This window comes from Gekko japonicus, unplaced genomic scaffold (genome assembly GCF_001447785.1).
Source record: "Gekko japonicus isolate JY-2015 unplaced genomic scaffold, Gekko_japonicus_V1.1 scaffold1683, whole genome shotgun sequence".
NCBI classification, from domain to species: Eukaryota; Metazoa; Chordata; class Lepidosauria; order Squamata; family Gekkonidae; genus Gekko; species Gekko japonicus.
In genome coordinates, this window is record NW_015172606.1 from 127,841 (window position 1) to 142,026 (window position 14,186).

At 47.0% G+C, this 14,186-nt stretch overlaps 1 non-coding gene across 1 annotated transcript; it reads right to left on the reverse strand.

The window, feature by feature from the left end:
• Nucleotides 1-1,438: 1,438 nt before the first annotated feature.
• On the reverse strand, nt 1,439-1,510 carry TRNAA-CGC. The gene has a single exon. It is a non-coding gene; the product is annotated as a tRNA-Ala (tRNA).
• Between the last annotated feature and the right edge of the window lie 12,676 nt (nt 1,511-14,186).

A 14,186-nucleotide genomic window follows, 5' to 3' on the forward strand; every position in this document is an offset into this window, starting at 1 on the left:
TATAATTTGTAAACTCAAGGTTTGTTTTTTTAAGGAATAACATTACAACTTTATTTTCCTAAAAATTAACGCTTATTCCAGAAAAGGTTTACTAAGGCTCCGATAACACACAGAAGTTGAAGTGGGATGCTTACGGATGCCGGGCGGATTTAATGAGCACAATCACACAAGCACATCAGGCAAGCATCATGCACCCGTTGGCAAGCCATCGCATCCCACTGAAGATCCGGAGTCAAAAGCTACTGCAGAAACTCCACTATTTTATGCTTGCGATGGGCCACAGATGGACCCTCCATCTGATCGCTCCAGCACCGCATGAAGCGGGCCAGAAACGTGCGTCGACAAACTGCTACCCCCAATTTCCTGCTGTCACATCTGATTGCGTTCGGCCGGGTCACAAGTGCGGTGTAGCGAAAAGCCATGCCTCCCCCCCCCATGTTCTCTGGCCAGTGTGAACGGGACCAAAGTTCAGTTATTGCAAAAGTTTTTCAGTGTTAATTTTAACATTTATGCATTTTTTTCAATCACTATGGTATTTAACAATAACATCTTATGTCCTTTAGAGGAGAAATTGTGAATTGCAGAATTTTAAATACCCGTCATCATCCTTGGCTTCACTTAATTTTGTTTATAACACACTTCCATTTTCTTCTAGTCGTGAGGGTGGGGGATTGGGAGGGGCCTCACAAGTGGAGTAGCCTAGGGCCTCTCTTCATCTAAATCCGGCCCTGACTTTGGTACATGTGAAATCTGTACAAGCATGTCTGTTTCATGACACAGATGAGCTATGAGAAGCAACCCCAGAATGTAGCCTTCCATGCATGTCATTTTCAAGTGTGATGAACTGTGCAACAAATCCATGCAATTTCCTACACATCCTTTATTATGTTATGCTGGTGGCACAGTTGCTGCTCAAATGTGGCTCCTTTCTTGACCACCAGGACAATGTGTGTTTCTAATCCGTTTCTTCCTGGGAAATGGAATGATGGACTCCTCCCATGTGGCCCTAGGGTGATGCACTTGCAAAAGAGCTGGGCTGCAGCAGGTCCCACACCTCCAGCATTGTGTAGGAGGAAAATCATAGGCAGAAGTTACTTCTAAGTAGGAAATTCACTATCAATTTCCTCAAGACAGTGATAGCAAAGGTTATTTTTCTCCCCTCGCCACCACTATAGAAATGTTGTTTTTGGAGGCTTGATTGGATTAACCACACTTTTCAACCCATGCAGACAAGCATGTAAAGTGAATGTGTATGCTCTCATTCCTAGCATTAAGTATAAAAGAATTAATTGTCTTAACTTGAACACACATGAAGCTGGTTTATACTGAATCAGATCCTTGGTCCATCAAGGTCAGTATAGTCTACTCAGATTGGCAGTGGGTCTCCAGGATCTCAGGCTGCAGTCTTTCCCATCACCTCCTCCCAGGTTCGTTTAACTGGAGATGCCAGGGTTTGAACCTGGGATCTTCTGCATGCGAAGCAGATGCTCTACCACTGAGCCATCTTGCCTCCCTTGATGATCTGAATTAAAGATATGCCTAGAAAAAGAAAATAAAAATATACCTTCAGTCCACATAGACTAAAGTTTGTCCAGCCTTGGATTCCTTCAATATCTTTTTTGTTTTGTCTATGTATTTCACTTTATTTATTTACTTCATTTATCTTTCTCTCCAATAGGATACCAGATTGGTTTACATCATTCTCTTCTCTGTTCTTTCCTCCTCACAACAACCCTGTGAGTTTGTTTATGCTGAGAGTATGTGACTGGCTCAAGCTAACCCAGCAAGTCTCCATGGCAATGTGGGACTTTGAACCCAGGATTTCATATCCTAATCTGACATTCTAACTGCTGCACCACCGTAGTGTGTGTTTACACACACACACAAATACATATAGATATACGTGGAAGAGCTATAAAATTATTATGAGCTAGACTAAGTGCTGCTTCCTGTGGTATTGTTTTATCTTCTGTAATTAAAAATTATCCATAATATGTAATAGACAAATGTACTCTTAACAAGCAGCTTTTGTTGCTGGATATGCATCCCACATGAGATTTTGAGACACAGAAATAGCTTGTTGCACCAGTGCTTAGAAACACACATAATATGAGAAGGGGTTCTCAATCATAACATTTTACATGGCCTACCCTAGTACCACAGTCATGGTTGATGCAGGGTCAGTGAAAAACCAGCATGAATGGGAGTGACAACTTTTTTCATGACTGGGTTCCTGTGTACCAAGTAGCAATTCAACAGAACAGACTTTACCCATCATTAGAACAAAGTTTGAGTCCAGTGGCACCTTCAAGTGTGCATGCACATGAAACCTTATACCCAGAATTAAACTTTGTTGGTCTTAAAGGTGCCACTGGACTCAAACTTTGTTCTATTGCTTCAGACCAAAATGGCTACCTACCTGAATCTATTTACCCATCGTTGCATCTGCATTCTAATCATGTCATCACCTGCTGCTGAACTACTGCTCATCACCCACCCCCCTGTTAAAAGGCATAGAGGGTCTCCCAGAAGAAAACTGTTGGCAACTCCATGGGTTCAGAACTCCTATTGACATACATATCTGCTTGTCCTTCAAAATACTTGCCAGCAAACCTCAACGTAGAGGCCTGAAGTAAGTCTCAACTTTTGAGTTGAGTCCTATTGTTGCCAATACTGACAGATGATATGTGGCCCCGGTCACACGGGCCAGTTAACGTGAGGGGGAGGCGTGGCTTTTCATGCCAGTGCAATTTAACGCATCAGAACACTATCAGATCCTGCCACGGCAAAGTGGGGTTTTGTTTGTCGGTGCATGTTTTCGGCGTGCGTCAGCACGGTGAGAGGAATGCGCTTGAGCGATCACACGTAGGTATCCCGTCGATGGCCCTTAGCAAACCGTTTGCTAGTAGGCTTTCCCAGGTATTTTTTAACTCCGGATCTTCAGGCGAATGCTACGGGTCAGCAATGGGTGTGCTACGCTTGCCAGGTGTGTCCTTGTGATTGCGCCCGTATACTCTGCCCAACATTCGTGCCTCTCCCACCACAAATTCCGCGTGTGAACAGGGCCTATGTTACTTATACTGACAGGTGAACATGTTTATATTTCCCATCAGAATCCATCTTTCTTTTTAAAGTGCCTTCTATCAAAAAGTAAAAATCTCCTAGTTCCTTGACATTCTTTCTGGAGATTTATTATTCTGTTAATGACTCTCCATTCTTCAATTTATATCTATCCTGGGTAGACAATCGTCTTTTTCACTGCTCTCCCCTCTAAGCTCAGCTTTTGTCTTGTTTGCAGCTTGTTACTTGGACTCTGGCAGAATGTAGATACAAGAGGTTTCTCATAATCAGCTCAATAATTCCACTTCAAACCTAGTAATGCTGTTGCTGCTGACAACTCATTATCCAGAGACCAGGGTAGACTTGGGTCCTGCCTATTAGCTGATCGCCTTCCTTCCTTTCCTCCCACAATGCCCTCCCTCTGTTTTATTCTTGGTCAAAGTCCTTGGGCTGAGTTTTGCTCTTGTTTGTGAAATCAATAAGTTGCAGAGTTCATAACTGAGGGCAGATTCTTCCCCCTGTCATTTGTTCCTGAAGTTCAGAAAAGATAATGCCACAGAGCAGCTGAGACTCATGAAACTTCTACAGTGACATTTCTCATGATGGTAGATAGGAAAAAGAGCAAGCCTCTACTGATCCCGCCTGTCTCTCCCAATAATTCATGTATAAGTAATTACAACTGACACCCAGATGGAACACCTACCATCTGAGGAATTGGTGGTACTTTTACACCCCACCCCCACCCAATCTAATGCTGGGAAATAGAATCGCCTCTGCTCTGCATTTGACAAAATAGAGGAATAGAAAGTGAATCAACTTGCCAGAGGTCACAGACTGACTCATGGAGTGCTTTGGGAACTGAAACCAGGCCCCTGCTCAATGACTTCTTAGCTTAGCTACAAAACCTTGTATTATTGGTGCCGTTGGAACTAACTCCTTAGAGGAAATTGCAGGCATGCCCTTTGTTGGCTCTGCTAATAGTAAATCCATGCTTGCTGCTTGCTTTCCCTTTCACAGCCATTTTTATTGGCTGTGCTGAAGTATTAGCATGCTGAGATCACATGTCAATGGCCAATGTGCAAACAATTCTGCCCCAGAAAGGACAATGCCTGTCCTGGACCAAAGATAATCAATAGTAAAGTAATTAAAGCTCAGTTATTCCAGTTTCTCATGCTGATCCCTCAGTGACCATTACTATAATTTTCTCTATGGAATATTCCTTTTATGTAGTTCTCAGTGAGACCTGGCAAGATATGATTTTTGGGATACACTAAATGAATGTATGTTTTGTTTCGTTATTTACCTCTATACCTGAATATAGGTAATTATTTTTATAGATATCAAAGTACTATGTAAGAATTATCAGCCCAGCCTGCAGGTTTTTGGAATCCTGTTTGTAAAAAAAGATTTTATGTATCTCAAGATTATCCCAGTGTGTTGTAGTGGTTAGAATAGGATCTGGGAGATCCAGGTTCAAATCCCCACTCTGTCATGGAAGCTTGCTGGGTGACCTTGGGCCAGTCACACACTCGCAACCGAACCTATCTCACAGGATAAAATGGAGGAGAGGAGGAGGAGGTAAGTCTCCTTGGGTCCTTGTTGAGGAGAAATATGGCATATAAATGAATAAATAAAGATACTAGCTGGTACACTCCTAAGTCTATGTTGATCATATGAAGCTGTCTCATAGATTCTACTTATTTGCCTATTTAAATATTACCTACTCCAATGGGCAGAGCTCCCCAGCATCTCAGGCAAGGATTTGTTCCCTGCCCTACTATCTGGGATCTATTTACGGTAGTTAGAGGTTTTAGAGACTGAACCTTAACTTTTTCATGATAACAAGGGTGAACCTATGACTTTGCCACATATCTGTCAGTCCCAGGTTTGGGATATGTCAGTACAGCAGCCCTCATAGCAATGTTCACTCAGGAATCTTCTGTCAAGGCTCCACCTTGTTAGGGCATTTCAGGACAAGTCTAGTTACAAAAATTATTCTTCCCAGTGCCTAAACATCTACAGCAGAATTCTGAAGAGATAATTTTATGAGATTAGAATCAGTACTATGCAAAAGCCAGGCCTGCTGTGCCAAAAGCTTGGCACAGTCTGCAAACCAGTTTTTTATGTGGTAAAAAACCTGCTGACAAACATGTTTCAATGAATATTTTTTAAAAATGATTAGAAATAAGTAGGTATTCCTCTCCACTCTGACTCAAGAGGGTTCACACAAAGAATGACGGTCCTTCAACCCTGCAATTAGTAATCTCTCTCTGAAAAATAAAAGCCCTATATCAAGCTGTCCACTTCAATTGCAACTATATTGTTCCATTATCCGTATTCAGATTATTAGCATCACCCCTTAGTACATTATCTGGGGTGATGCTACAATGAAATTTATTAAGCATATGGCCTGTAATTCTGAACACAGCCACTTGCACATAAAAATAATTGAGCTCAGTAGGATCGGTGTGCCCACAAATGTATCCAGGATTGCAGCCATGGAGTCTAGCTTAACAACAATAAAACAGATGGAACACTCATAAAATAATGGGGCAATACCACCAGCTTTACAGCCCTTCTTCCAAAGAAAGAACTCAGTGGCATACCACATGCTTTGCCTGAAGAAGGCCGCAGGTTCAATCCTTGTCACCTCCAACTAAAGGATCTCAGAGATTGAGTTTTCTGAAAGACCTTCCTCTGCCTAAGGCTTTGGAAGCTTGCTGCATTAGAGCTTATTTACTGAAAATATTTTTATGTCACCTTTCCACCCAATCAGGGACCAGAAGGCAGTGAACAGAAAAACAACAAAGCATTTAAACAAGATGATCCTAAGCTAGCTGCTTCATACGTATGAGAAATGAACATTAACATTTTGGCCAGGAATAAGGTCGTCCTATACTTGAGCAGCTGTGTGGGAAATGTAGGATAACTGAATGTGCTCTGGCTGGGTGCATATGTGCGATGCAAAGCTTCAAAGTACCTTGTTTATTTCCCCCAACCAGAGCAAGAAGTGGTTGCAAGCAAAGCATTAGAGCAACTGACAACTTGAGCTGTCATTCACTTTGCTGGTGTGTTGGTTTGTCCATTCAACTATGAAAAAAACCATACTTTGAGCCCTCTTTTTATATTAATATCTGTCTTTTCCCTAAGAGTGGTAAAGTTCAGAGGTCATTAATTCCTCACATTTATATCCTGAGGAACTCAGGTCCTGGTCACACAAGCAAGATAATCCGGGGGGGGGGGAGCGTGGCTTTTTGCTCCGGAGCAAAATGAAGCGCTGTATCACAATTACACATTCATCCGAGGCTTCGTGTTCAGGCTGTCAGCAACTGATCACACGTTGACGGTGAAGTGTGGCAAGGGGGGGGGAGAAGCGACATGGCGCGATCACACATGTGGTGATTGCAAGCTGCCGCTTCCCTATCTCACTGGCATTTTTTTCAAGCCGGAGTTCCCGCATGCGCATGACCACAGAAGCGAATCCATAGAACAGTGGGCATGCGCACAGATGGGAATCCGTCCACAGACCGAATCGCAACTGTGATGCATCAGCTGCGTGCATGGCTCCCAGGACAGGGTGACAGGCTCTTCCAGACCCCCCATCGAACAGATACCCATGGAGGGGGAGGCAGACCTCCTGATTACAGCCGTCCTCTCCGTGTGTGCAGCAGTGGGGGCACTCACCTGCCGGAGGAAGGAAGCATGGCAACAGTGGGAGGAGGTGACGGCTGCCAGCAGGAGACAGAGGACTGCCGTGGCTGCAAGATATGTAGCCAGGTGCTGAGCCTGGTCAAGGCGGAGACAGTCCAGTAGGACGAGCGACACCATCCAGCTCATCTGTTTAGCAGAGGAGCACCCAGCCCACCTCTGGTGGGTGTACCCCAGGTCCCAGGATTGGTGGACGAATTTCGTTACCCATGTCCAGGGGCATGTGCAGTGGCTCGAGCACTTCAGGATGTCCAGGTAATGCAGTCAGGGTGTACACCAACCTCCGCCATTGGCCTGTGGTCTGCTGGGTAGAAGTGGCAGTGTGGGAGTGGGGCAGATTGCCATGGCCCCCATACAGCTGAGGGATGAGTAGGCAAGGGTACACAGAGACCAATCGGGCACCCAGGGGCAGAGACATTCCAGCAATGGCGCAACTCCCTATCCGCTCTGCCAACAGACAGGGGTGCTGCTGTGATATAACCACTCCCACCCCCACATGTTGGTGCCCTGGACAAGTTCAGCACCTCCCCTCTGCAGGAACACATGCATGGCTGCAGTGCTGAACACAATGGCTGGTGGAACATTGGCATCATTGTCACCAAATGCCAGGGAATGGGGGGTGGGACAAGTGGGCCTCATGTCCACCGCATGCTGAGTGTGTGGCTGTGACAACACAATGTTTAAACAGGTCAACATTCACCTGGCTGATGGACGCCCTCCGTGATAGACTCCAGTGAGAGCAGACGTTGATGCTCCCGTGTCAGTGGAGAAGCGGGTTGCCGTCGCCATCTGGTGGATGGCCAACACCATGTCCTGGAATGTGGCCCCAGGGGGAAGTATGGGAGGTCATGCAGTGGGGATCGTGCTGTGGGAGGCTACTGCGATGGAAGCCTGGTGGCCCACAGATTGCGACCCCGGCCATGTGGCGGTCTGTGGCCCATGAGCGGCTGCTGGACCACTGACTGACTGTGTGTCATCCACAGGTGGTGAGAGCTTTCACTGCCAGGGGCTTCCCATGGTGTGTTGCCATGATTGACAGATGCCACATCCGTGTACGAGTCCCTGTCCAGCTAGCTGAAGACTATGTGAACTGCAAGCACTACTGCTCGTTCCTCCTTCAGGGCACTGTCGATAATGTGGGCCATTTCGTGGATTTTGTTGTGGGGCACAGCGGCAAGAGCCACGACGCGCACATCCTGCTGTGCTCCAACATCATCAATGCCATGGATGCAGGATGGTTCGTCTCCGGTAACCCCACGTTCACAATTGAGGGAGTCCAGGTGCCACCACTCATACTCGATGACGTTGCGTACCCCCTGCAACCCTGGCTCATTCCACCCTACAAAGGGCACCTGAACCCATGGCAGGCATACTTCAATAAGGTGCACAGCCGGGTCTGAAGGTGCAGTGGCAGTGTCTGCTACTCCTGCTGCCACTGGAGCTGTGGAACGTGAATAATGTCATAGCCGCCTGCGTCATTCTGCACAATGTGTGTGAGGACCATGGACATGATGTTCCAGAAGTGCTATCTGAGGGGGAACACAGGGCCTTCCACGAAGACAAGGAGCCCACAGAGGGGTCTGTGGACAACCCCCAGAAAACAGTGGGCGAGGAGATTTGGGAAGCCCTCAACACATGGCTATGTAGGTAGGCCAGGATCCACTGGGGGGGGTTTCCTCACCACCCCCAGGACTGTGCAGCTCTGAGTCCACCCAGCACCCCCTGCACCACCAAATGTAGGTCCCATCGTTCCCTGGCACCATGGGGTCCTCCAATACAAAGTACGAGACGCTAATAAAGCTAAAGCATTTGCAGACCGCGTAGTCTGTCTCCGTCCTTCTGAGTACCTCTGGGGCACAACCAGCCCCACATTATGGGGAGGCTACAAGGGCCACAGCTCCCCAGCAGCCGCACAACATTCTGTGGCCTCCGTAGCTCCCACCACAGTGGAGAGGTCACTGACTGGGGCGATAGGCCCCATCACCCCCGATGGCCAGGACGTCGAGGTTGTGGGGATGTGTGTCTCTGAGCTCGCACTTGATCAACCTAACAGTGGTGGTGGGGGCATCTCTGGACCAGCACCATCCACAGCACTATGGCAATCGGCAGCGGCAGTGCGGGCTATGGGAGGCGAGGATGGCTTGGCCCCTTTAGCTAAGTAGTGTCCAGCCCAATGAGGAAAGGGATGGGAGATCCTGTGCTGAAAATGGAAGGCTGGGAGTCTTTTGTGCCCCATTGGGGCGGCCCCAATCCTCTTTTGCATGTTTCCAGGGTGCCAGCTCCCTCATGTTTCCCCCCCACCCCCAGCTGCAGCCGGGATGCCTCCGGGGATGCGCAACATCGCGCTCACGCATGGAACGGTTTCTGCAATCGGATCTCCTGGTAGGGGCCTCCACGGCATTATGGCAATCAGTGGGAGAGGCTTCCCCCGAGCCACTCCCATGCTCCCACTCATGTGCTGGATCTCAGTCGCCGGCCTCCATAGGTTCTGCATCCTCCTCATCCACATCCAGTGATGTTTGTGATGTCCCTAGTGATGAGGGAGACTGATTTCAGGTGGGGCCACCAAGCCCCAGACACCAGGTCAATAGCACTAGGGGTGCCTCATGGCCAGTAATCAGATGCTGTCTTGGTGGCCGGCAAAGGTGCCCACCATGAGCCAGCCACCTACCTTGGCCGGCTGGATGGGCCATCTCAACATTTCCGGCATCACTCTTCTCCTGGTCAGTGCTCACTTGCTGGGATGTGCCCTGGAATCCAGAACCTGGAAAGGGAAGGGAACAGGGTTCCTCACCTCTGTTGCTGGCTTATGTGCCTGTGCCGGATGCACCTGGGATGTCCCATCTCTAGCTAGGGGCCTTGCATCCACACGTTATGGCACCACTGACTGGAAGCTCCTGTGGCCTGCTCTGTGGTCCTTGTGGGATCTCCATGGCATGCACCCATGTTGATGTGTGGCCTCATGTGCTGGATGTGTGCTGCCACAGTCTCATGCCATGTGCTGTGGTATGCTGTGGCTGCATGTAGTGCCACTTGACCTCTGTGGAGTGCACTGGTGGTCTGTGTGGTGTCTGTGACTGTTGCAAGGAGCTTGTGGCATGTCACTCTGGTGATGCCTTTGGGGTGTGGGCCCATGGGGTCAATGTTCCAGGCACTCCCCATGGTATGGGTCTTGTGCTGGGACCAATGCAGGGTACTGTGGCCCACTGGTGGTCACACCTACTTGGCTGGCTGATGGTGGATGGCCGCGGCTTGGATGTGTCCTGCGAGTCCTCAGAGAAGAGCACCAGGGATGCCTCTTCAGAAGAGGTGGAGGGGTCCTGGGAGGCCCTTCGGGCAGGAACCCGCTCAAGGCTCTGGAGCACGTTTTCTGGCTGTATATCTCCCTCCTTGTGGAGGATTCTATCCAGCTTCTCATAATAGGGGCATGTTACTCTTCTGTGACTGGACTTTGCATTCATGGCCACTACCTTTTTGTACTTGAGCCGCATTGTCTTGGCTTTAGACCGGCACTCGACAGCAGTCCATTTATGGCCCTGGGCAGCCATACCTGTGGCTACCTCCTCGAATATTTCTCTGTTTCTGTGGGACTCCGTCAGGGAGGTCTGTACCTTCTTGTCTCCCCACAGAGCCAAAAGGTCCAATGTCTCTGGACACTTCCATGACGGGCCACACACCCTGGCCATCCTAACTCAGCAATGGCCTCCACACGTAGGAGGGGAATTGGCTGCTGGTCATTTGGGGGTCCGCTACTGTTTGCTGGCTGCACGTTGCGCCATGCTGCCTGGCTCAATGGCGAGCTGGTGGATCAGTTTCATGTTTGTGTGCATGCGCAGTTTTGCATTTCTGCGCATACACGGAGGCTTTTTTATAAAATCCAGTGCAAGACGGGACATAGATGGGCACCGGATGCAACGGGATACCTGCACTTCCGTGATCCGATGCCCACCCGCGCCCCATGTTTTCCAGAAAATACTGCACTTTACCAGGTATCTTTTTACTCTGCATCTTTGGCGGAACAATACGGGTTACCGACAGTTGCGGGACACTTGCCAGATGTTCCCATGTGATCATGCCCGTAAAATCCACCCAGCATTCATCCCTGTCGCACGGCTAATTCTGCATGTGACCAGACCCTCAGAGTGGCATACATGAATGGGATTATCCCATTTCCACTCTCACACAATCCAGAATGGTAGAGAATTCGTGAACAAGTTAAGGAGACTACAGTTTAGGGCCTCAGATTGTGAGTGGCCTCTAAATACATTTTTTTTAAAAAAAAAATAGAAAATACATTAAAAATTTCAAATGCAACATGCTAAATTACAATTTTTGACAGTGCTATGGGACCCTTAAAACTTGACACAGCTTGGTGCCTCAGCATGGCTTAATCCAGACATGGCTGGGAGAGAAAGACTGGCCCTACAGCTGAAGATTCTTGGCCTGAATAGGGACTCAGACTCAGGTCTCTATGATCCAACTCAAAATCACTATAAAAAGGAGGCAAAATAAGGCAGAGATTAAAGGAAAATGAGAATGGCCTGAGGCCAGGGCAAGGAACAATTACAGCAGAGAGTCCTCTTTGGAGTTGGTGGGAGTTTCTGTCACAAACACTGAAGAAGCAGCCTGGGAGAGCTGAAAGACTGATTAAATTCCAGGCTGACATAAAAGTCTTTGGGTAGAGAGCAGTAGCTAATTGAGAAGCTGCTGCAATAAAATGGTTGAATTAAAGGAACTGTCAAAAAGGAAATGAAATGTAACAGTTATAAGTTCAACATAGTTTGAAGAGGCTATAAAAGTCTGAGAGAGAAGTAGAAAATAGGGAAATGCTTGCAGGATGACTGCTGGAGGGAAAGGCCTCAGGGTAATCACTTGCGAAAAAATAAGGGATGAGTGTTTAATGAAATACTATGATTAAACAGGCAAAGCAGTTTGGAGGTTGTGCAGAAAAGGGGTTGGGGTGGGAAAAGGCTATCTTTGTGACAGCTTCAGTAAGCTAAGATCACCTTAGCTCTAATTTATTAAGAGTGAATAAAGGCAAGGACAGGAGCTGTGGCACTCACTTTCTCTCTTGCCTTCATACAGCCAGAACACCTTCAGATAAACAGCAAAAAACCCGATCAATTTACACAGACTGTGCAAGAGGAAACTTGCTGAGTAGGAAGGGATTTGACTTGGATGGGGGTGGTGTTTTGTCACATTACTGACATGTTTGTACTTTTCAGTCATGGTAAAGGTGCTGTAAGGATAATTTTAAAATAAAGAGAAACTGTAACGATAACATCACTTACAGGAATACAAAAATCTGTGAAAACTGAATACAATTCAAATATTACCAAAGTATATGTCAGTACATGAAAGCAAAGCCAGGCCGGGGGTGGGGGGGGCGGGGGGCAATGCATACGTTTTCCATGCAAAGATTGTAGTTGTGCCTTTAGGCCACATAAAACATCTCCCATAGGTCATTGTCTCTTTTCTTGTCAAGTAATCACCTGTGAGGTGATAAGCCAATTATTATTCTGGTATCACTTCTGAAACTGAATGTTTGGGCTTACTCTTGAAAAATCCATAGTCGCTCCATTGATTCTGATTGGAAAGATGATACAACATGAGGTTTAAATGTAGTGTCCGATGTTAAAGCCCCAATTTTACAGCACTTTATAGTATAAGAAAGATAAAGCAATGAAAGAAACTGGAATGAAAGGAGAGGAAATGCTCTTCAGAAAAAAGAAGAGCTTAAGTCAATAAATTGTGAGGTAAGATTGAAGAAAATGAGATCGGACTTTCCAAAGAGCTGGGGTGCAAAATACCCGTTAAACATCCTTTTTTACTACCTGCTTATATAATAGCATAACATGCTGTGGATTGTGTAGGATTCTAACATATACATACATTTTATGCACACATTTATACACACACACACACACACACTAGATGTTGCTGGGCCAAGGCATTTTCACCACCTGCAAGTTTCTGTACCTCAAGATGCACTTCATTACCCTCCAAAGTTCTATTTTGCTCTGGTTTTGAATATATCTTTGAATGCTAGAGCCATGCTAGAGCCAGTTTTTTGCTTTGGTTTAGTATCACTCAACAATGACTAAACTATATTTTGGGTTTTAGCTGGTAAATATTTACAGTGTTTATTTTGATCCTTGATACTCTTTCTTCTCAAATAAACATACTATAATCCAGTGATACTCACACATTGGTTTAGGAGTCACCTGTGGTTCTTCTGAGCAATGATCCCTAACGTGGAACCCAATCCATGCTCCAGGAAAAGTGGTCAAGGTCATTGTCCATTATGGATTGTGGTTGGCAGCTGTTTCATACCTTGAAACAGCTGCCACCAGAGGGACTGGATAGGGTAAGCTGAGAGTCTCCCTGAGCTGTGAGTCTTGTGCCATGGATGGAACTAAAGGGCCCATCCTCTCCAACAAACTCCCTCCCACCCTTCTTTGCAGCCTCTGGATTCTCACCACAGGAGCCAGGCAGCTGCTGGTAGGAGAGCAAGCTGGCTGTAGAGAAGACAGCATAAAGCCATCACCACTGTGGCAGCCACCCCGGAGATAAATGGGGTGGTGGTGGTATTACTCCCCTTTCCCCACAGCCAGCTGTCCCTCCTCTGGTCATTCTCTTGCCCAACCTGCTGTGCTTTTTGCTGATGAGAGAGTGGAAAGACAAAGAGGGAAGCCCTTACCTCCACTCCAGATACACAAAGGCTGGCTAAGGTTCTGGGGAGACACAGCCTTTCATTCACAGAGGTACTTTGGTACTTATAAAGGTTATATAGCTTTATGTAATACTACTAATTTTGTCTTATATTCTTCTCTGTGTTCGGGTGGCACATAGGACATTCAGTTGTCCTGTGACTCTTTTGGTTGGAGGCAAATACAAACATGGCTCTCCAGGGCTTTTTTTGTAGAAAAAGCCCAACAGGAACTCATTAGCATAATAGGCCACACCCAACAGCAGAAACTCATTAGCGTATTAGGCCACACCCCTGGTGGTGCAGCTCTTTAGCATATTAGGCCACACACCCCATGCCTTCCCTTGGCTTGCCCAGGCAAGCCCCCCCATGAAGGGAAGGGAAGGCAGTTTAAACAGGTTGTAGTGGGCGTGGCCAACTCTGAAGCCAGCCGGAACTTCGTTCCTGTGCGTTCCTGCCCAAAAATAGCCCTGGGCTCTCCTTGAGAAACAGAGTGAGTACCTCTGCTATAATCTTTTACATTTGCCTTTTAAAAAGTGTTCCTAAACCATTTATTTTTAGTCCTAAACTTCTACTGCCCTATATGCTCTTAATTAACCTGAGAGAAGGTTGAATGGCCTCAGGAAGGACAGGCACAGTCGAGAAGCTGGTTCCTGTGAATATGCAATGGGAAGGTGGTTGTGCAAGAACTTCCTCATCTCTCCATGTG